General features: G+C 38.2%; 1 protein-coding gene across 14 annotated transcripts in view; it reads left to right on the top strand.

Moving 5' to 3' along the window:
- Positions 1-21,369, top strand: part of NRXN1 (neurexin 1) — a 1,228,156-nt gene that overhangs the window by 733,828 nt on the left and 472,959 nt on the right. The gene's annotated exons all lie outside the window — the stretch shown is intronic.

The raw sequence follows: 21,369 nt of genomic DNA, 5'->3' as shown, positions 1-21,369 counted from the left end.
AGAAAAACTATGACCACAATAACTTTGGTGCTATTTTGCTGATGACATTACAGCTATGACCTAGAAATGTCTTGAGTACTATTCTTCCAGGATTCCTATCTCCCCAGGATTCTCAAGAACAACACAAAATGCATGCCTAAATTCTTTTCATATAGAACTCTCTAGAAGAAATAATTGAAACACCCAACATGGACTTGAAGCCAAAGTGAAATCTCTCACACAAATCTGAATCTTTATCACTGTCATTCATAGATCTTTCTGCAAGTAAGAATATGGGGACTGGAAAGGAATGAGTTTACTTAGCCATCAATTGCCAGGAGTAGAAAAGGAATATTAAGAATTTCCAACCTAAACTTAGAGCTTTCATTTACTTAGGCCTGAGGAAAAAAAAAAACTTTGACCTACCCTAACTCCTCCAGCAAATTTGGAAAACTCAGCAGTGGTCACAGGACTGGAAAAGGTTAGTTTTTATTCCAATCCCAAAGAAGGTCAAAGCCAAAGAACGCTCAAACTACCACACAATTGCACTGATTTCACACACTAGAAAGGTAATGCTCACAATTCTCCAAGCCAGGCTTCAACAGTATGTGAACAATGAACTTCCAGATGTTCAAAGTGGAGTTAGAAAAGGCAGAGGAACCAGAGATCAAATTGCCAACATTTGTTGGATCATCAAAAAAGCAAGAGAGTTCAAGAAAAACATCTATTTCTGCTTTATTGACTACACCAAAGCCTTTGACTTTGTGGATCACAACAAACTGTGGAAAATTCTTCAAGACATGGGAATACCAGGCCACCTGACCTGCCTCCTGAGAAATCTGTATGTAGGTCAAGAAGCAACAGTTAGAACTGGACATGGTACAACAGACTGGTTCCAAATTGGGAAAGGAGTACATCAAGGCTGTATATTGTCACCTTGCTTATTTAACTTATATGCAGAGTACATCATGAGAACTGCCAGGCTGGATGAAGCACAAGCTTTAATCAAGATTTCTGGGAGAAATATCAATAACCTCAGATATGCAGATGACACCACCCTTATGGCAGAAAGTGAAGAAGAACTAAAGAGCCTCTTGATGAAAGTGAAAGAGGAGAGTGAAAAAGTTGGCTTAAAGCTCAACATTCAGAAAACGAAGATCATGGCATTCATCCATGGCATTCGGTCCCATCACTTCATTTGGGCAAATAGATGGGGAAACAATGGAAACAGTGACAGCCTTTATTTTGGGGGGCTCTGAAATCACTGTAGATGGTGACTGCAGCCATGAAATTAAAAGATGCTTGCTCCTTGGAAGAAAAGCTGTGACCAACCTAGATAGCATATTAAAAATCAGAGACATTACTTTGCCAACAAAGTTCCATCTAGTCAAGGCTGTGGTTTTTCCAGTAGTCATGTATGGATGCAAATGAAGAAAGAAGAAAGCATGTATGAAGAAAGCTGAGTGAAAGAATTCATCCTTTGAACTGTGGTGTTGGAGAAGACTCTTGAGAGTCCCTTGTACTGCAAGGAGATCCAACTAGTCTATCCTAAAGGAAATCAGTCTGGAATATTCATTGGAAGGCTGATGCTGAAGCTGAAGCTCCAATCCTTTGGCCACCTGATGTGAGGAACTGACTTACTAAAAAAGACCCTGATGCTGGGAAAGATTGAGGGTGGGAGGAGAAGGGGATGACAGAGGATGAGATGGTTGGATGACATCACGGACTCAATGGACATGAGTTGATTGTTAATGGTGATGGACAGGGAGTTCTGGCATGCTGCAGTCCACGGGGTTGCAAAGAGTTGGACACAACTGAGAGACCGAACTGAACTGATCTCTCTCATGGGCTTCCCTGGTAGCTGAGCTGGTGAAGAATCCCCCTGCAGTGCAGGAGAGCCCAGTTCAATTCCTGCATTGGGAAGATCTGCTGGAGAAGGGATCGGCTACCAACTCCAGTATGCTGGCCTGGAGAATTCCATAGACAGAGGAGGCTACAGTTCATGGGATCACAAGAGTTGAACACAGCTGAGGGATTTTCACTTCACTTCAGCTCTTCCATAGGATATGCTGTGGCTTATCAGGTCCTAGGTTCAGAGTGTCTATCATAAAGGAGAATGTGTACTCACAATTCTTACTTACTACCCAAGAGTATGCACTCACTTAAAACAGAGTGAAGATCTATAGAAATGTGGTCAATTGGATCACTGTGGTACAGTCATTCTCAAAGTGTGTTTTGGGCAACCTTGGTGCTGTGGGATGTTAATAGGTGTTTTTAAAAGGGGAAGGTCTTGAAACCTGAAATGCGTAACTTGCAGTGGGGATCAGCAACAAGCAGATGTGGTAGGGGATGTTTTTGAAATGTATTTAGCTGTCAGTCTTTTATCTTCACTGAACATTTGTTAGGTTTAGTGTTCAGATTAACAGTCTTAGGGGAATGTTGATGTAGAAAATCAATATTGGAATAGGGAAAGAGACCGACTTTTTCATTTTGTCCATTTTCTAGGTTTAAATTATTTGCATGATTGTTGCTATATTATTGAAGTTTGGGCTGTGAGTATACATTGCAAGGAAGTGGTTTGTGGAACTTCTATTATATTTATTTATTTATTGGCCATGCCACACAGCTTGTGGGATCTTAGTTCCCCCATCAGGGACCAAAAACATGCCCTCTTGTATTAGAATCATGGAGTCCTAACCACTGGACCTCCAGGGAAGTCCTGGAACTTTTATATCAAGTAAACCTGACAATACTTTTTCTGACATTTGAAATAGAAAAACTATATTCTAAGTCATCCTTGCTCAGATTTTATAAATCTGAGGTGTTCCATTCTTTGTTTCTGACTCAACCTGTGGAAAAAATGCAAGATTTTTCACATAAAAAAGAATATATACTGTTTCTCTTTTGTTAATTTCAAATATTTTATTTATGTTAACCTCATTATTGTTAAATCTGGAACTGCAACTGCCTAGAGTTGGTATGAATGGCCCAACTTCATGCCTGTTGCTCTGTTGCCTTTCAGGTGGGAAACTTCTGAAAAAGTCATTAACCCCAATCCTCCCAGTTAGATAGTAAAATATTATGATCCTCCGCCACCAAAAAAAAATAGGGGGTGCAAAATACCCACCAGGGACAGTCTAATCATGGACTAACCAGGTCACAAGTGGGGCATCATTTTTAGAATTTGATTGTATGTTTGTTAAAGAATATTGACAAACTGAAATACAGTCTTTCCAGCTTTAAATGTGTGTGAGTCTAGAATGGCAATTTTGGGGCTGTTTTGATCAGAGAAGCATGGATTCTTAGGAATATAACCATCATCATCAAATATTTCTGAATAAGCAAAATGGCTTTATTTTTGTGGCTTGAAAGGCTGTACTTGGCCCTTTGTGAGAAAATATAGAATAGGAAATATACAGAGAAATTAATCCCTTTCTAATTATTACAGCTTTGAACCCTGGTAGCATGAATAGTCATAAGCTATTAGTTATCTGAATATACTAGACAGAGGTTGTTGCATGCTCTCTACCAGAAATATTACCTAAGGATAATATTAACTGGAAGTTTGGGTTTCATGACCTTCAACTCTATTCTTCTTTAGTTATAAAAATATTTTATAAATTACAGGTCTAGCAATAACTCTCCCAACTATATTGAGGAACATTTTGAGAGTCTGATAAAATTATGGATCCTGTCTCCACAAAAATGCACAGATGCACACAAGCAATTTGCATACAAGTTTGAAGATTCTTGGTCCCCTTGAAGCTTATTCATACATCCCAGGAAAAGAATCTGATCAGTAATTTAATTAACTTTGCAATTCTGAGTGAATCGCTTAACCCATGTAGGCCACAGAATCTTCGTAATTAAGGTGTAGTGAATAGAGATCTTTCACGTAGATAGATCTTTACATTCTTACACACACACACACACATATTTGATGTTCTGTTAGAAAGCAATTCTTGAGTATAAGACTCATCCTCAGTAGGAAAAAATGGAAATGGAAATGGAAAGCAGGGGTCTTCCCACCACTTGAAAAATTGAATCCTAGAGATTAGAAGCAATAAAGCCTCGTCCCTTTTGGTTTGGACAAAAACTTGTTCTCAAATCTTGATTTCCAATTTTATCTTTTGTCTAGTTATGATAATAAAACAAGGGCACAGAAGGTGTGTGTGGGAGTTAGACCCGAGTGAAAGATGAGGAGTGTCTTTTGCAATAAAAGACAATTGGAAATCATGGGTGACTGGGTGAGTCCATCTTATAGCTCATTAACACTGCCCATAATTGGCACAGATCATTGCTGAGTTTATCCTTATGAAATAATTATACATACATACATATGCAAACCTTTATGTACATATAGAAATGAAAATTATTTCCACTAAATCAATTTTAGGAGGAGAAATAGAGACCAGCATTTCCTTGCTATTATAGTACAGGTTTGTTCTATGTTAGCCCTTCATAGTACGGTCTATCTTCAATCCAGAAAAAGACTGTCTTTTTTTTTTTTATTGAAGTATAGTTAAATTACAGTGTTGTGTTAATTACTGCTTTAAAAGTGACTCAGTTATACATGTATATACATTATTTTTCATATTATTTCCATTATGTTTTATCACAGGAGGACTGCCTTTAGTAATCTCAAAAAAAATCATAGGGGATAATTCTCAGTGTTAGTAAGTCAAGTGTTGAACACAGGAATTAATTAGAAAAAATGTAAGTAGAAAATTCATTCGCACTTTTGAATTCCAGTTCATCCAAGTAAAGGAGTTTTTGGAATAACCCTCCTTCTTTCCCTCCCAACTCTTTTTCCATGTTCCTCTTCCTTCACTGTTGTCTTTTTCCTTCTTATCATAAACAATTATTTATGGTGCACTCTAGGAAGTGCCTAGTTTTATAGAAAAAAAAAATTTAAAGAAGATACAAAGGACCATCTGGGCAAGACATCAACCCTCAAGGCATTTACTATCTGGTGGCTGACAGAAGACACACTGAGGAAATCATTGTTTCTTTGTTTCTCAAAAACACATATGGATGGACATGCCAAGAAGCAATATCTTAACAGGAGTGCCAGACATTTATAAGCACCTGCTGTATGCAAGGCTTTAGGCTGGCAAATATTTGTGACACTAGTGTCCAGTCATCTGTTACGAATGCAGACTCCTGAGCAAAACCTCAGCAATTCAGTAAGTCCAGGGTGAAGTACAACTTTAAATCATGGTTTCACAGGAAAGTTTTGTGAGTAGTTGGCTGACTGTATTTTGAATGGAGACCTGTTTTATGAAATGGAGAACCAGAAAAACATAAGACATAGACCCTACCCTGATGAAGCTAGAGTCTAGCTGGAGAGATAGTCTGTGCACACAGAGAAGAAGAGCTACACAGTGGCTAAGGTCGTGATAAATCATGGCTGAAATAGTGGAAGAAGTAGAAACTGAGGAGAGTCTTCAATAAATAGAATAAATACCTTTTATCAAGAGTATGTTTAGCTTTGCCTGTTGGCCATGGCCATCATTCTTTTAATACCTTTCTTTTGGCCTTTTATCTGCATTCTCTAATGTGTTTAGTTCTTACATCAGAGCTCACCGAAATAAGTAGGAAGATATACTGGCCAGCACTTCTAGTAGCAACCTGTGGGAGTTGTGGGTCAGTGGTTATTTCAGTATCACCTCCAATAGAAATGCCAGTCTGCCTAAGCCATGTGAGTGTTTGAAGCCACAGAAAATGTTGTAGAGGGGAGTTATAATCAGAAATCACAAGAACATCAAAAACTGGCTACTTTTTTCAGATTAAGCATATGTAAGGCAGCTGTGTATCAGTTCTACCAGAATATGGAAGACAAGTAACATCATGCTATTAAATTTATTTGAGCCTATGTATTTGAGATTGTAGAATTTGTTTAACCTCCTATAACATCTACCCAGGTGATCTGCTATGGAAAGATAAGAATTTGAGTTTAATTGAACACTGATAAAACCCTAAATGCTTATGATCAAATAGAGTGTGCATTGTTATGACACTTAGTCAGAAGTTGATAGTTTGCAGTACAGTCTAATTTCAACAGAGTCCAGTGAAAATTTCATAGAAGACACATAATATAGTAAGGTAATATGTGTTTGTTTGGTTTATTTCACACGTGCCCTTTTTCTTGTGTTTGCAGTTACCATAATTACTTCACCATCCACCTTTTTCTCAGATCATTTTGACCTTGCCCTTCTATATTCTCCATTGAGGTCTCCTCTCTTCTCCTATTTTAGACTATTTATTTTTAGGCTTCCAAACTGGTGGCTATGCATTCTCAGCTTCTTAGCGTTAGAATTATTTTTTCTTATGTGTATTATGGTACTTCCCTCCTGCACCCCTTCCTAAAGAACATGGAGTACATTTCCTGGAACTAGGGACATATGATTGAAGATACATAAAATAATAATTATGTCTACTTTCCTCTGGATCATTACCTGGCTCCCCAGGAAGGTACTTGGAGATGCGGTACTTGCCTAATGAGGGCGCAGCAGTATATACATCAGAGGGTAGCCTTTGTGCTTCTTCTTGACAACTCTTGCATAGGATCCTGCTTTCAGTTTCCTTGGTTGACAATTAGACCTAAAGCTCACTTTATTATTTCTCTCAAGTTCCATTATTTCTGTAAGGACATGTCCACAGGTAAGATCTCAGGACAGGGGAACATATCAGAAATTACCTTGTGGAAATGCAGATTAATCCCAAATCCCCACTTTCTGAAATCTTCATTTATCTTTGTGCTATAATCTGCTTCTTTGTTAATCTGTTTCCATCTAGTGGCTCTTTCTCTAGCTGCAAAGTCAGTGAAGCATACCTATCAGATGGTAAAGAATCTACCTGCAATGCAGGAAACCCAGGTTCAATCCCTGGGTCAGGAAGACCCCTGGAGAAGGGAATGGCTACCCACTCCATTATTCCTGCCTGGAAAATCCCATGCACAGAGGAACCTGGCTAAAGTCCATGGAGTTGCAAAGAGTCGGACATGACTGAGAGACTAACACTTTCACTTCATTTTCATGGCTTTTCTGAGCATCTGGTCATTCCTTTTGTCAATGTATCTTTTAAAATAAGGAACTCAGCATGTCAAACCATATTCCATATGTGTTTTATGTAAAGTGTGGGAAAAAAGAACTACATCCTTCAGTTAAATTCATGCTGTTTTTTATAACAGTTGCATCAAACTGTTGTCTATGATTACTTTTTTGTTCAGTGAAAATCTCGTGGTACTTTTTTAAACTAAGAACTACAGAATCAGGTTTCCCTCATCCTGTGCTTGTGCTACTGATTTTTCTTAAAGCCACATGCAAGATTTTACATTTATGCATGCTAATTTTCCCTTCTCTGAAGCATATGGTAGTCTGTTGAAGAGGATGCCCTGCCAGTTGAAATGTATTTTGTGAGCTCTACAATAATTAAAACAATCTTCACTCCTCTATGGACCATCTCGACTCTTCCTAGATAAATTTAATTTTTATTTGCATAAATAATATATACACAGAAGAAGAACAAAACCCAGCTGTAAATTCTTATCTAGGACTTCGAGGACTGTAGAAAACAATGACAAAGACATTCTTTAGTAGGTGATATAACTATTGATCTTATGCCACAGTGGTTTTCTGGCTGCCCAAGTTAACAACTTGTTGCTTCTATGCATTTAATCATGGTGTGGTGCCCAAGAGTTAGGGCAATTGAAACTCTTTAGTCAGACAGGTAATTGCATGTGTACATCAAAGTTAATAGTAGCCTTCTACAATGATAGAATATTAAATGCAAGGGAGTTGTTTGGATCAATATTTGTTTCTTGAAAACTTTATAAACAGCATTTGCCAAATAGGTGGTAAGCACCTGGTCAATAAGCATGTCTGAACTGCTTTGAAACCCTTTGAGTATGAAACTATATTAACTGAAGTAAGACTCATTCAGTTCCAATACAATCCTATCTACAGGGCGGTTTCTATAAGTCAAGGTACATATTAGCCTTTTATGAACTTCAAGAGAGGATGGGGATGAGCCCAGTTCAAGATAAGGAGGCAATAAGCTCAAAGCCTCCTTTCTTCAACTAGAACCAAACCCCAAATTGTTTCTTTCTGGATGAGATCAGGGCCTGGTACACATCATGCTATAGAGCAGGTACTCAGTAAATATTTGTTCAATCAATAAATTATTTGATTCTTTAAGGAATAAATGGAAAAATAAATGTATATCAGCTGCACCTACTCACATTTATGTATACTGATTGGGAAGATGAGTTTATTACTAATAACCCCACTTCAGAGACTTCCTGATTGAGAATATGTCTTTGGCAGGTTCTAGTTCCTTATTTCTAGAAAATAGAATGTTCTCTTTCTTTTCCCTGGCATGCTTGGGAATGACAAAGAGAGAACACTTCCCTTCAGGCCCCAAACATTCTTTACTCAAAGTAATTTTCTTCTTGTTCAAGGGCCTTAGATAGCCTTATTTCTCAATTATTATCTCTAATAGGCCCCTGTATTAAAGCAACTACCTTTCTAAAATGCATGTGGTTCTGGAGGAATCCAAAGCATATCCTGACCCATTAAAATCACAGTTCTGGACAGTATGTTATTGACTTTCCTTAAGAATAAATGTCACCCTGAGTCCAATGTAGCTAACCAACTCACCTAAATAATCATCCTTACCAGAAATTAGTTATATATTAGGGATATATTTACTTCCCCAAACTGATAACCTGACTTACACTGATTTAAACAGAAGATCATTTAGTTTTCGTATTTAATAAGAAGCTCAGAAGTAGGTGAGGTAGGGCTAGTATAACTCCAGTAAAATAATGTCAAGGATTTAGACTCCTTCTTACTTCTCCATCCTTAGAATATGATTTTGACCTCATGGTCTCAGAATGGGTATCTTTCATAGCAGTGATTCTGCATTTTGGACAAAAGGAATAAGATTTTGTGGCACAAAGAATGAAAGGACATGCTGTCCAAGTCTGTCTTTGTAGAAAACCTTTCCCAAGAACTTCCATTTATATTCCCGCAAGATTAACGGGGTCACAAGGACACTCTGACTGTCGGGAAGTTTGGGAAAGCAAGTTTCTTAATGGGACATATTGCTGTTCCATGTACTTTATTCCTCCCTACTCCCAAAATACAGGTCATTCAATTTGCCAGAAAGATGGCAGAATAGATAATGAGTACAAATTAGAAGTATCTGATACAACTGCCTTTCTAAGCTTGATCTATGATCCAAGGACTGCGCTGCCCCTAAAAACTATAGGGACTAAAGTCACTGAATTTTAAAATGAATCTTGGTATTCCTATATAGACACTACCCAGTAAGTCATAAGAAACTGTTGGGTTCTTTAGAACCAGATCTGAGTCTTATTAGAGTATTTTTGTGCCATTTTTTTTAATCTGGAAAATTGTAACCTATTTTCTATTCCTTGATAGTAATCCAACTCTTGATTTTTTCCTTTAATTCCCAGTTTTGGAAACCCAGTGGATTCAAACTTCATTTGCCCAACTAACCTGTTTTTAATCTATTACTGGGTAAAAATAATATCATTTATTGCTCCTAATTCTGCTTATCTCAGCCACACTGGACAACTTCAAACTTCTTCTAAGACTGTATAATTCTAACAGTCAAATTTTATCCTATTGGAGTGTAGATCTGTACTCTTCTAATTTGATTTCTGTGTATAGTTCCCTATTCCCTTTAATTTTCACAAATAATTCCCAAGTTTATACAGTAGATGATTCCACCAAGTTAGAAAATATCACTCAAGTTATATATAAAATAAGAAATATCTATGTTAATATACTTGTTCTCTTGCTTTTAATGTCTCTATAGGCTATTGAGATCAAAACTGCCTTAGCATCACTATTTTGACAAAGTGGTAAAAAAGAATGATTAAAATAAAAGTTAGAGCTTTGTTTACTAATCATCCACCATACCTCAGGTGTCTGTTAATAGTATGAAATGTAGGATTCTAGGCAAACTGGGTAACTGAGGAATATGTTGAGATAAGTAATAAGGATTTGTCACAACCCTACTATTTAGCTACAGGAAATTTCTGTTTTTAATTATCTGATATAACAGTCCAGCATAGAAAAAGTGCAGCTTCCTTAAACATGACTCATAAGCAATAAACCTTAAAAAAAAAAAAATGGGCTGTGAAAACAACCTCATGATTTTACTTCCCATTTTATACATATAACTGTTGTTTGCCTCTATTAAGACTATGCCCTACTCCTCCTTGAATGTAAAAGCATTTTAAAGTGATTAAGATTTTCACATGATATTCAAGAGCACAGTTTTATGCTTCAAATGTTCTCAAATCTGAATGCAATACTGACTGATGGCAGTCATTATTGTTGTGAATCCAAAAAGGACAGCAAACATTTGCTGAAACTTACATAGTTTTCAATTTTGTAATGCTAGCAAATGTGAGCTGCTTCAAAATAAAAATCACCTGTATTTTCCCTAAAGAATAAAAGAAAAAAGCCTCACGTATCAGTTCAAAGTCTTCCTTGTCAAACTAATTATCTTTAGCTTGTGTTGTGGTTTAGTTTATTGTTATTATTATTTTATATGCTGTGTGAAGGTTTGCTCAAGGCTGTAAATATAAATGCTGCTACTGCTACTTCAGTTGTGTCCAACTCTGTGCGACCCCATAGACGGCAGCCCACCAGGCTCCCCCGTCCCTGGGATGCTCCAGGCAAGAACACTAGAATGGGTTGCCATTTCCTTCTCCAGTGCATGAAAGTGAAAAGTGAAAGTGAAGTCACTCAGTCATGTCCAACTCTTCACAACCCCATGGACTGCACCCTACCAGGCTCCTCTGTCCATGGGTTTTTCCAGGCAAGAGTACTGGAGTGGGGTGCCATTGCCTTCTCCAGTAAATACAAATGAGGGCTTTTTAAAATCTGTTTTATTGATTGCCTGAGATGGTTTGTGTTTGGGGATCTCTTGCAGTTTCTCTAGAGACTATGTAAATTGAAAAAAAATCAGTATCACTTGAAAAAATAACCAAAACCGTGATTGAACAGTACAAAAGAGGGTACTGTCTAATCCCTCAAGTAGGAAACTGCCTTTCTTCATGACCTGTTGCTTTCATACTGTTTCTGGCTCCTACTGCTGAAGGAAAAAAGACCCACCTTTACTCTTTTACTGTGTCTGTTTTCTAGCCTCTGAAAGGCCTGGCAGTAAAGAATCATTTAAATGAGTAAATTTTAATAATAATAGTAAAATGCATGACTGATAAGATCTTCAAGTCTCATTTGGACAACCATGATTACTGTTCCAAGATAGGAGATAATATTATATGGCAACCTGAAATGAGAAATTAAGAATTTGGCTTAGTACAGCAATGAGGATGTGACTTCTCTGTGGCTTGTCTACATGGTACTATAATTGTTAGATGGAATAAGATAGCACATGATCCCAAACTGATGAATTTCTGAAGTAGGCAGGTATTTCTGCATTATACTTTGCTTTTTTTTTTTCTTGCCAATAAGAAAGGATACAGATTATGTTAGCAGCTGATCTTCCATTGACCATTGAAGTGTTCAATCAGAATTTAATCTGCTGTTTGCTATGCTAGGAAGTAGCATTATTTTAAAGCAAACCACTGTGAATTGGACTAACACCATTCCATTCTCAATATCTGGCTCCTAAATTTCATTAATGAGTGGCATTTTACATTGCACAGAAAATTGCACACTATTATATAGCTCCATTCTTAAAAATTAGAACAGCAAATCTAGTTTTAATTATTTAAGGGTGATGGTAGATAAGACAATTCTTCTTTCCATTTGGATGTGAAACATTCACTCAAGTCTAGAAATGTTTCTTGTATCTCTTTGATTAGGTGCCTAAAGCAATCTGAGGGTGAACTAGTTCATTTGAAAATAATATACAAGGCAGTCATCATGTATGCATTTAAAAAATTACCAGATATGCTTTGTTTTAATACCTATCATGTATTAAATATTGAAGATGACACCATATGCCTAATGAAAGCTTCATTAGGAAGACATTAGTAGATTAATTCCACTCGCTGGGTGGTTTATTTTATTTAGAATGCAATAAGGTAAGTTCATTAGTTTGCAGACGTAGTGTTTTCTACTGTACCTCAACACAACTAGGAACAATTCCACAGAGGTCCACAGATCTACTAACACCTGTCAAGATAAACACACGTCTCTGGGGGAATCATCTCAGCAACAGAACAGAGAAAAGCTGAGGAAAGTAATTCTTTCGTGAAAGAAAAAGAAGACAGTTGAAAAAAAAAAAACTGATTAATGATTTTTGGAAATGCCTCTCAGAGGTCATATATTTTTATGCAAGTATCAAAAAATGTATTCTATATTTTAAGAATAAATATTTTGGAATATATACTACACATTTGGAAATAAATATAAATATCCTAAGAGATTCAAATGGAATGATCATTCAATCTGAATTGAGCCACTGGAAATTTTCCCAAAACCTATAGCTAAGTCTCTCATCCATCCCAGAACAGGTATATTGGATTATAAGTTCTGCTATAGTGATATTATTTGAATGGTTATAGTTAAAATGCTGCCAGTATTTCCATTATAAAGCCCTATTTTCAAGGATTTATAAGTTGGCTATAAATGTTTCCTTGGCAGTTCAACTTGGCAGCAAGCAACTTTGCTTGGTGCTATTTGATTTTCCTTTTACATAGAAGAGGAAAGACAGACATCTGTATACAACATGAATAGGAAAATGATAATGAATTCCATTATTCTTCATAACCAATTTATCATTCAAACTGAAGTTTAACCTAAATTTCTTACATATCTTAGGCAATGAACGAGCTCATCAAAAGCCTGCAAGGATAAATTGAAGAGGGTTTGTTTCATTTCTTTTGTTTTTTGGTTTATAAGGAGTTTTTTAAACTCCTACATACAGAGATACATTTAATCTGTTATTTTGATATTCCATTCATTCAGCACAATGATAGTATAAATATACTGTTACATACTTCAGGTATTTTTTTTTTTTTTTTAGGTATTTCTGATAGTCTATACTTGAGGGAGTTTAGCAACTAACTGACAGAGTTTAGAAAAATTTCCAACAATTTTATAGAAGAATAAATGAGCTATTAAAGAGACATAGGAAGGAGAAAAGATAATCTTTTAACAGAATTGCATGGGCAGTGGCAAAAGTGAAAAAATATAGTGTGTTTAGGGAAGAGAAGGTCATGTGGCGGGAGCCTAGGATGTTTGCAGGGAAAGTGGCAGAAGTTGAGATAAAAATAAGGCAGAGGCAGGATGGAGGCAAATTTTGAAGGGCTTAATATGCCATGGTAAAGAACTTTGAATTACCTGGAACAGCAATCTTTGTAGCGGGATAATCGCACTAACTAACTGTAGTGCTAACTTCACAATATCACTCTTACAAAGTGTGTAATCTATTTGTCCTGAATTGGATGGTGATTAGATTATAGATCCCAGACAAACCTATTTAGAGATTCAGTTCAAATTGCATGATTAAATTATTTTTAGTGAATTCAGATGGCAACATATGCTCCAGAACATATATCCATAAAGATACATCAGATTGGTTTATGCTCCAAGTACTCCAGCGTTCAGGAAATTAAACTCATGGCATGGGTATGATGTCTGGTTCTAGATTTGAATATCTCTATTTACTAAGAAATTTGCAAATTACATCTCAGTTTTTATATCACCCTCACTTGCCTTATAGTTGTCCTTCAACTCTAGTTCCATTCTCTATAATGCCGTGTTGCTTTCTTCTGCAGCGATGCATGTATGTGACAGACTGTGCCACCGCTGATGCAGGTGACAGCTCCTGGGTTGTCAGTTTTTGTCATTGATCTCTCCCGTAGTTGATGCTGGTCAGACTGAAAACTTGAAATGCCAGGACCTGAAAGGGACTACTTTTTTTTTTTTTTCTTTTTTAAACGGTACCTGACTATTTGGATGATTAGGTTTTATATGGAAACAAGCATTCTCACCTGCATAAGTTAGTAAAGTCAGATTCAGAGTGTAATGTCATGCAGTCAGTGAGCTCAAATTCAAAAGATGAGAGAGAAAAGAAAATAGTTTTTTCTAAGTAGAATGAAAGGAATTTATAGTTACATGGTGTGAAATGAGAACATCTAGGTTTATAAGGTAGACATCTTGAAGTCTTTAAAGAATGCTTTAAAGATCTGGGAACAGCACTGCTGTCTATGTTTAGAGTACACAGCCAGAGAGGCAAAGTTATTGGTAAGGAGCTTAATTAGAAAGCCCCCCCCGGTGTTGGTTAATAAAACCCATGTTAAAGACTTTGACATTCAGACAGAGCAGTGGTTCTGAAAATCTAATTCCCCTGGGCCAGCAGTATGAGCATTACCTGGGAACTTGTTAAAAATGCAAATTATCAGGCCACTGTACAGATCAAGGGAATCAAAAGCAAAGCAATCTATGATTTAATAAGCCGTTCTAGTGATTCTCAGACACACTGAAGTTTGAGCATCACAGTTTTCGAGAAACAGAATCATGGAGGTGGCTGAACTTGACTGAGGGGGAAGAGTCTGAAATTGGGCAAAAGTAAAAATCCTGTTACAGCTCATTATTGGTATGTCTTTAATAACTACCTAAAATATGCACAGTGAGTAAGTGACAGTAACTTATATTTAGTGCTTAATATATTTTAGAGGCTGTTCTATTTCATTACACAGTGTTATAATCATTTTACAGACAAGGAAATGGGGGTAAGGGTCCATTAAACCCAGTGTCAGATGGATAATAATCACAGACTCAGATTCAAACCCACAGTCTGGGCACTCAAGCCACATATTCTTCCTCTACACTATGAATGCAGTCCCATCAGAGGGCATGAACCTGGGGAAGAGTTTGTCAGCAACACAACTTCATTTAAATAACTATACAAACAATATAAGATGCTAATGATTGAAAGTATATGATTGGTTGTTGCCAAAGTAATGCCCACAACACTTAAAGAGGCAGTTGATAATGAAATGTCTATGACCCAGCCTTGGTGCTTAGGCAATGAATTTTATGTCAGATGTCAAAATTAAGTTTTAGTTTAAAAGGGCAAGAGAAAAGATAGGGAACATAAAATATTTCAGGCCTAAACACCACTAACTGTGATTGAATAAATCAATTGATATTTCACAAATCCAACCGCAGGCTTTAATTTATTTTGAGTAAACTGGGCATCGTGCTGTCTCATGTTGGGTTCCCGCTACTCTGCCTCCTTTGGTATATCAGTGTGGAGGTTCTAGGTAGTGGGTACATGGATTGAATTCACCAATCTACATCTATGATGAGACTATGGGTGGTGGGAGATGAAGGTGCACTTCCAGATAAGTAAACACATCATAAGTATATCTGAAGTTTTGGTATCATTATTACTTTTGTGGACCTCAACTTTATCATCTGAAGAGATTGAACTACAAGATTTCCAGGGATGCTTTTAGTCCTGGCATGTCTCCTTCCTTCCTCCCTCCCTCCCTCCCTTCCCCCCCTCTTTCATTCATTCTCTTTCTTCCTCCCTCCCTCCTTCTTGCCTTCCTTTTTTTTTTTTTCCTTTGTCTCTTCTCTCTTTCCCTGATTTTTTATCAGAACACCTTTAGGGATCTGCAATAACCCACAAAGGTAACAGGATCAGAGGTTTGTCATTCCAGCTTCACAGAGAGCATCCTCTCCTCGGTCCCCCCTCTTTACTGTTTCTCAGTCCCCACCCAGAAATGCAGGTAGATGGATACATGGGTTCTCTCTTTCTTTCAAAATGCATGACTGACACTCTCATTTTTAATTTTTAAAAGATTGGCGCTGCCTGTGGGTTTTAATATACTTCCTCTCTGCTGTTTTAGTGTCTACTTTTCTATTTTAAAAGCTTAATACTGAGCTGTAACCATTTCCAATTAAGTGTTAAGAAAAATACAAAAAGCTGGAAAGTGTCTGCCTGACAACCATCCTACTTCTTGAGGCAAAAGGGTTGATTTTAGGAATAGGAAAAAATAGTTTGAAGTGACCTGTCCGTTTCCATTTCTGTGCACACTCCCCCTTCTACACGCTCTTCTCTTTCTTCATCTATTTTCTTTCTTTTCTCCCCTCAGCTTTCAATCCCATCTCCCATTTCTTCACACTAAATCACCTGCCTTCTTGTCCACTGTGAATCATTGGCTGTGAATGAATCTAGAATAGCCTCCCATTTATAGATATTAGATTCTCTTGGTAGATCTTGGTACGCAAGGTAGTCAGAGGCAGGGGAGGGTGAACCAGTCTCCCAAGCATTCCCACAGGTCCTAGGGGATTTAAGACGCAGACCAACTTTTGCTACAGAAGCAGACATTTATTACTAAGTAGGTACAAAATCTTATAGCCTGTTATGGAGGCTTGATTAATTTCCAACTCCTGATTCTTTTAAGCACCACCTCCCAAAAATGTCTTGCAAGTAGAATTTCTTGAAGCAAATATGGCAGTATTTCAGTGGTAGCATTCAGATCCTCATCTATTAGAATTAGGCGATCAAGTTTTGTTAGGGATCAGTGAGCACTGGTTTCATATCGTTTTGTGATGACTAAATGATCTCACTCTTTTACATCTCTCAGAGTTGTGACAGTTACAAATGTGTTAGTTCTTATTATTACTAGTATTATGGCACTATTTCTTACAGTAAAGGGTGAAAGGTCTCTTAGATCCGCATAGTCTATTCAAATAGAAGCAAAGCATGTTCATAAAAATTTTGGCCAGTCCACCTATCTTGAATGTTAATGATTTCACCAAAGACATCCATTCTTAACCTCCATTAACAAAATGACAAGCCATTTATGTCATTAATGATAACCTGTTTCCAACATATATTCCAATTAATGAGCAAAGCCATATCATGATTGGAGACGATGATAACTCAAGCCTTCTAGAAGCCCCCTCTGACTTCTGTGGTTCTGGCTGAAACATTAGAGCATGCATTCCTGGTGAAAGCAACCAATTCTCCTGAGACATAGAACAGTACTGACACACATTTATATCACGTTGTCCATGGTGAAATATTTAAGAGTAAATTACGGGCAGCCAAGCACTTTGTCTCCTCCAAACAGTTGTTTACGCACGTGAGAACATATGTCAGCGCTACCTCAGTTTCTTTAAATAATACACTTCCAGCCTCAGGAATGGACCCGCTGAAGAGACATCAAGAGTAAGCACAAGCTTTATTTGCTTCATCCACATTAGGCATGAGTTTGCTCAGAAGACTTTTCTCTACTTTCTAGATAGAATTGCTCCTTGTTCCACCAAATTACAGTCATTTATAACAAATATTGCAGCATCTGTATCACAGAATCCATCCCAGAACCTCCTAAGTATTGCAAAGGTGCCCCAGACAGCTACAATTTCTTCTTTCAAGGCAGTCATAAATATTTCCTCTTAAGCCCTTGAGACTCCAGTAAAACTGAGATTCCTGGCCTATGCCTTCCCTAACCCCACCATCATCTCCCAAGACCTGAGATAATGTAAGACAGTCAGGGGAGTCTTTTGTTCATCGAGTGCTCTTGGAAAGGTTCATCAAAATCTTCTACACTTACTCTATTCCTTTTTCTTTCATTTATACAAATCATTTCCCAAATTTCACCCCCTCCTTCTTGTTAATTCAAGAAAGTAAATTCCTGTTTTTCACAGGTGTGACCTCACCTCTGCAATAAAATTTATAACCCCAAATCAGTACTCATGGCACCAAGGTGATCCTTAACAGACATGCACAGAGAGGCAAAACATGTGAGTCCTAAACACCCGCCTTCCCAGTTGAGGTCAAACAAGGCAACATTCTGCCTTCAGCTTATATTGTAAACAAATGTCCTTTGTGTGGTCTATTTAGTACCATATTTTTCACATTTCTGTTCTTTTTGTTGGTGATTTTGCTGTTTAAAACAGTCCCTAAACATAATGTTGAAGTGCTGTTTAATGTTCCTGAGCGCAAGAAAGCCATGATATGTCTTACGGAGAAAATAAGTAGGTTAGAGAAGCTTCATTCAGGCTTAAGTTATAGTGATCTTGGCTCTGAATTCAGTGTTATGAATTGACTATATATATTTTTTTTTTTCAGTGAAAATGTCTTTAAACAGAAAACAATAAAATAAGGTTATATATCAATCTGTTGATGAAAATACTGTGACCAGAGACTTGTAGGAACCTAACCCATAGGAGCAATGGTTTGTATTCCCTAAATCAGTGTTCATAGTCACTTTTTAGACCATAATTTCTGTAAATAATGACAATTGACTATATGCATTAAGAGATACATTTTCATTTCACAAATGCCGGGCACTAGAGGGAGTACAAATGAAGGTTTGTCTCCTCTCCCCTTCAGGAATCTACTATCTAGTTAGGAAGGGAAGGACAGATCATCACGCTTAACCAGGCTATCAGAGAACCATGCAGTGCTCTACATATCTATAGATGGAAAGGAACCAGATGAATGGTGTAGGCCCATCAGCTCCAATATGTTAGACCTCTACAGAACGAGAGACATACTGCCTGTACCCTGTGGAGTGTTTGATATATTTTAAAGCCCTCTCTCGTTAAATATTACATTATACCCTTCCTGCCCTGTGGGATTGTTAGGAAAGACAGGGACATGACTGTTTTATAAAGGAAGCCACAGAGCCTTGGGGAGATGCTAGGTTACTAATGTGACATAACCAGTATTTTAAATGGCAGTGCCAAGAAGGCAGCCCAGATTTCCCATCTCCTAAATTAGTGCTCCTCATTTTTCCTTTTGAAGCTTACTGGATGTTTTAAAAATGGATATTTACAATCTAGTGAATTAAAACCCACATGCTAAAAAGTAACAAAATGAGAGAAAATGGATTGGGGATAAGGATGGGAACAGGACACAGTGGAAAGTGCTGGATTTGGGTTCTCTTGATCTTTAAGCAGTTGTGGTAAGTTGGGAGACATGGTGTATTTAAACAGATAAAAGCACCTTCACTAGCCTGACTAAGCTATTTAGGCTATGGTTTTTCCTGTGGTCATGTATGGATGTGAGAGTTGGACTATAAAGAAAGCTGAAGAATTGATGCTTTTGAACTGTGGTGTTGAAGAAGACTCTTGAGAGTGCCTTGGACTGCAAGGAGATCCAACCAGTCCATCCTAAAGGAGATTAGTCTTGGGTGTTCATTGGAAGGACTGATGTTGAAGCTGAAATTCCAATACTTTGGCCACCTGATGTGAAGAGCTGACTCATTTGAAAAGACCCTGATGCTGGGAAAGATTGAGGGCAGGAGGAAAAGGGGATGACAGAGGATGAGATAGTTGGATGGCATCACCGACTCGATGGACATGGGTTTGGGTGGACTCTGGGAGTTGGTGATGAACATGGGGGTCTGGTGTGCTGCGGTTCATGGGGTTGTAAAGAGTCTGACACGACTGAGCAACTGAAATGAGCTGAACTGAACTATTATGTTTTCAGTAAAATAAAGTAAACTTTTGCCAAGGATGTAAGGTGTTGGAATGCTACACATTTGATTAGGTAGTCCCTGTACACCGGTAACATAGTGACCACCAGAGTCCCAGGATTGACTCTGAATGAACTAGGAAGCAGTGCTGCTGCTGCTGCTAAGTCGCTTCAGTCGTGTCCGATTCTGTGTGACCCCATAGACAGCAGCTCACCAGGCTCCCCCGTCCCTGGGATTCTCCAGGCAAGACCACTGGAGTGGGTTGCCATTTCCTCCTCCAATGCATGAAAGTGAAAAGTGAAAGTGAAGTCGCTCAGTTGTGTCCAACTCTTAGCGACCCCACAGACTGCAGCCCACCAGGCTCCTCCGTCCATGGGATTTTCCGGGCAAGAGTACTGGAGTGGGGTGCCATTCATCTAAATGACCAATTGGGTGAGTGGATGATTTGTATCAAATCCTTCTAGAACTCCTTTTTTCAATACATAATTTTGTTGGCATAAGGGATTATATAGACAGTAAGTAGCCTGTGAGAGGTAGTGCTTACTCAGAGTTGTTTTCCTTTGTCTTTAAATAGGAATAAACACACAAAAAAGTCCAGCCACTAGTCATGCCATAGTTTTTATCTTCTTTTAGAAACCAGGGAACTGTTTTAATCATACTTCCATATCTTGTCTACTAGCCGTCAGTGCAGGGAAGGCAATGGCACCCCACTCCAGTGCTTTTGCCTGGAAAATCCCATGGACAGAGGAGCCTGGTAGGCTTCAGTCCATGGGGTCGATAAGAGTCAGACACAACTGAGCGACTTCACTTTCACACATTGGAGAAGGAAATGGCAACCTACTCCAGTATTCTTGCCTGGAGAATCCCAGGGACGGGGGAGCTTAATGGGCTGCCTTCTATGGGGTCGCACAGAGTCAGACACGACTGAAGCAACTTAGCAGCAGCAGCAGCCGCTGCCAGTGACTGTGGTTGTCATGGCTAAGTCTACTTGCCATGCTAAGATTTTTACTCTCAGTTGTGTGTTGTCTTTTCCAGGACACATGGTTTCAGGTTAAAGATTCTTCATTTCACCAATAGAATATAATGTCCTCTCTTCCTTAGGGGTGCTAGATTAAGGAATTTTTATTTCCTGATTTGTTGGTGTTATTTTCCTTGTGAAACATGATAATAGAAAAGCAGAACTGCATCCATATAAAAGATCTTCATAGCTGTGCTTTTACAGAGATCTTGGGGGTTCTTAAAGAACCCTAAAATGTTGGACCAAGACACAGTCTCATTCATACTGTTTCTTTCTTCTGTCATCCGTTCTCAGCTGTCTCCTTCTCTCTCTTATTCTCTCTTTTTCTGTCTCTTCCTCAATGGCCAGATTTACTCCTTCCTTTTCCTCCTTGTGTAGTTTGGCTCCCTGCACTTCTACTGCCTTATATGAAATAGGATATTGTAGTAGGAACCAGGACTCTTTGTTATGAGTAATATGTGTAATTAACAGATCATCAAAACTGATGCTTGAGTAGATGGTGTCAAGCCATATTTCGCAGATTCGGTTTGAACACCTGGCAGAACAAGTTTGGTCCAATAAAAAGAGCCGAATTCTTTCTCTTTTAAGAGCTCTCAAGACACTGGTTACATCTAAACCGTAGGGGTAGGGGAAGGGTGCCATTTGCCGTTGTAATTCAGACGGCGGGATCACCTGGCAGAGGAGGGAGAGTTGCCTTTTAGGTGTTCCCCGCATCGCGGTACACGTGTCCCTTTGATGTGTGGAGAATGCTTGAGAAAGGCAAAGCAGGGCGATTTTTGTGGGAAGCTAGACCAGCCTCCCTCGTTACATAGGCTCGTCCTCTGCATTGCATCCGAGCTTCAGTGATTTGCTGTTTGGAGACTGCAGATTTGCATAGAGCCCCTCGCTTCGCCAGCTTGTGTGGTTTTTCTTCTCTCTTTTT

The sequence above is a fragment of the Bison bison genome, unplaced genomic scaffold (assembly GCF_000754665.1).
Source record: "Bison bison bison isolate TAMUID 2011002044 unplaced genomic scaffold, Bison_UMD1.0 scf7180017864370, whole genome shotgun sequence".
Taxonomy (NCBI): domain Eukaryota; kingdom Metazoa; phylum Chordata; class Mammalia; order Artiodactyla; family Bovidae; genus Bison; species Bison bison.
This window is presented reverse-complemented; position numbering and strand designations above follow the sequence as displayed.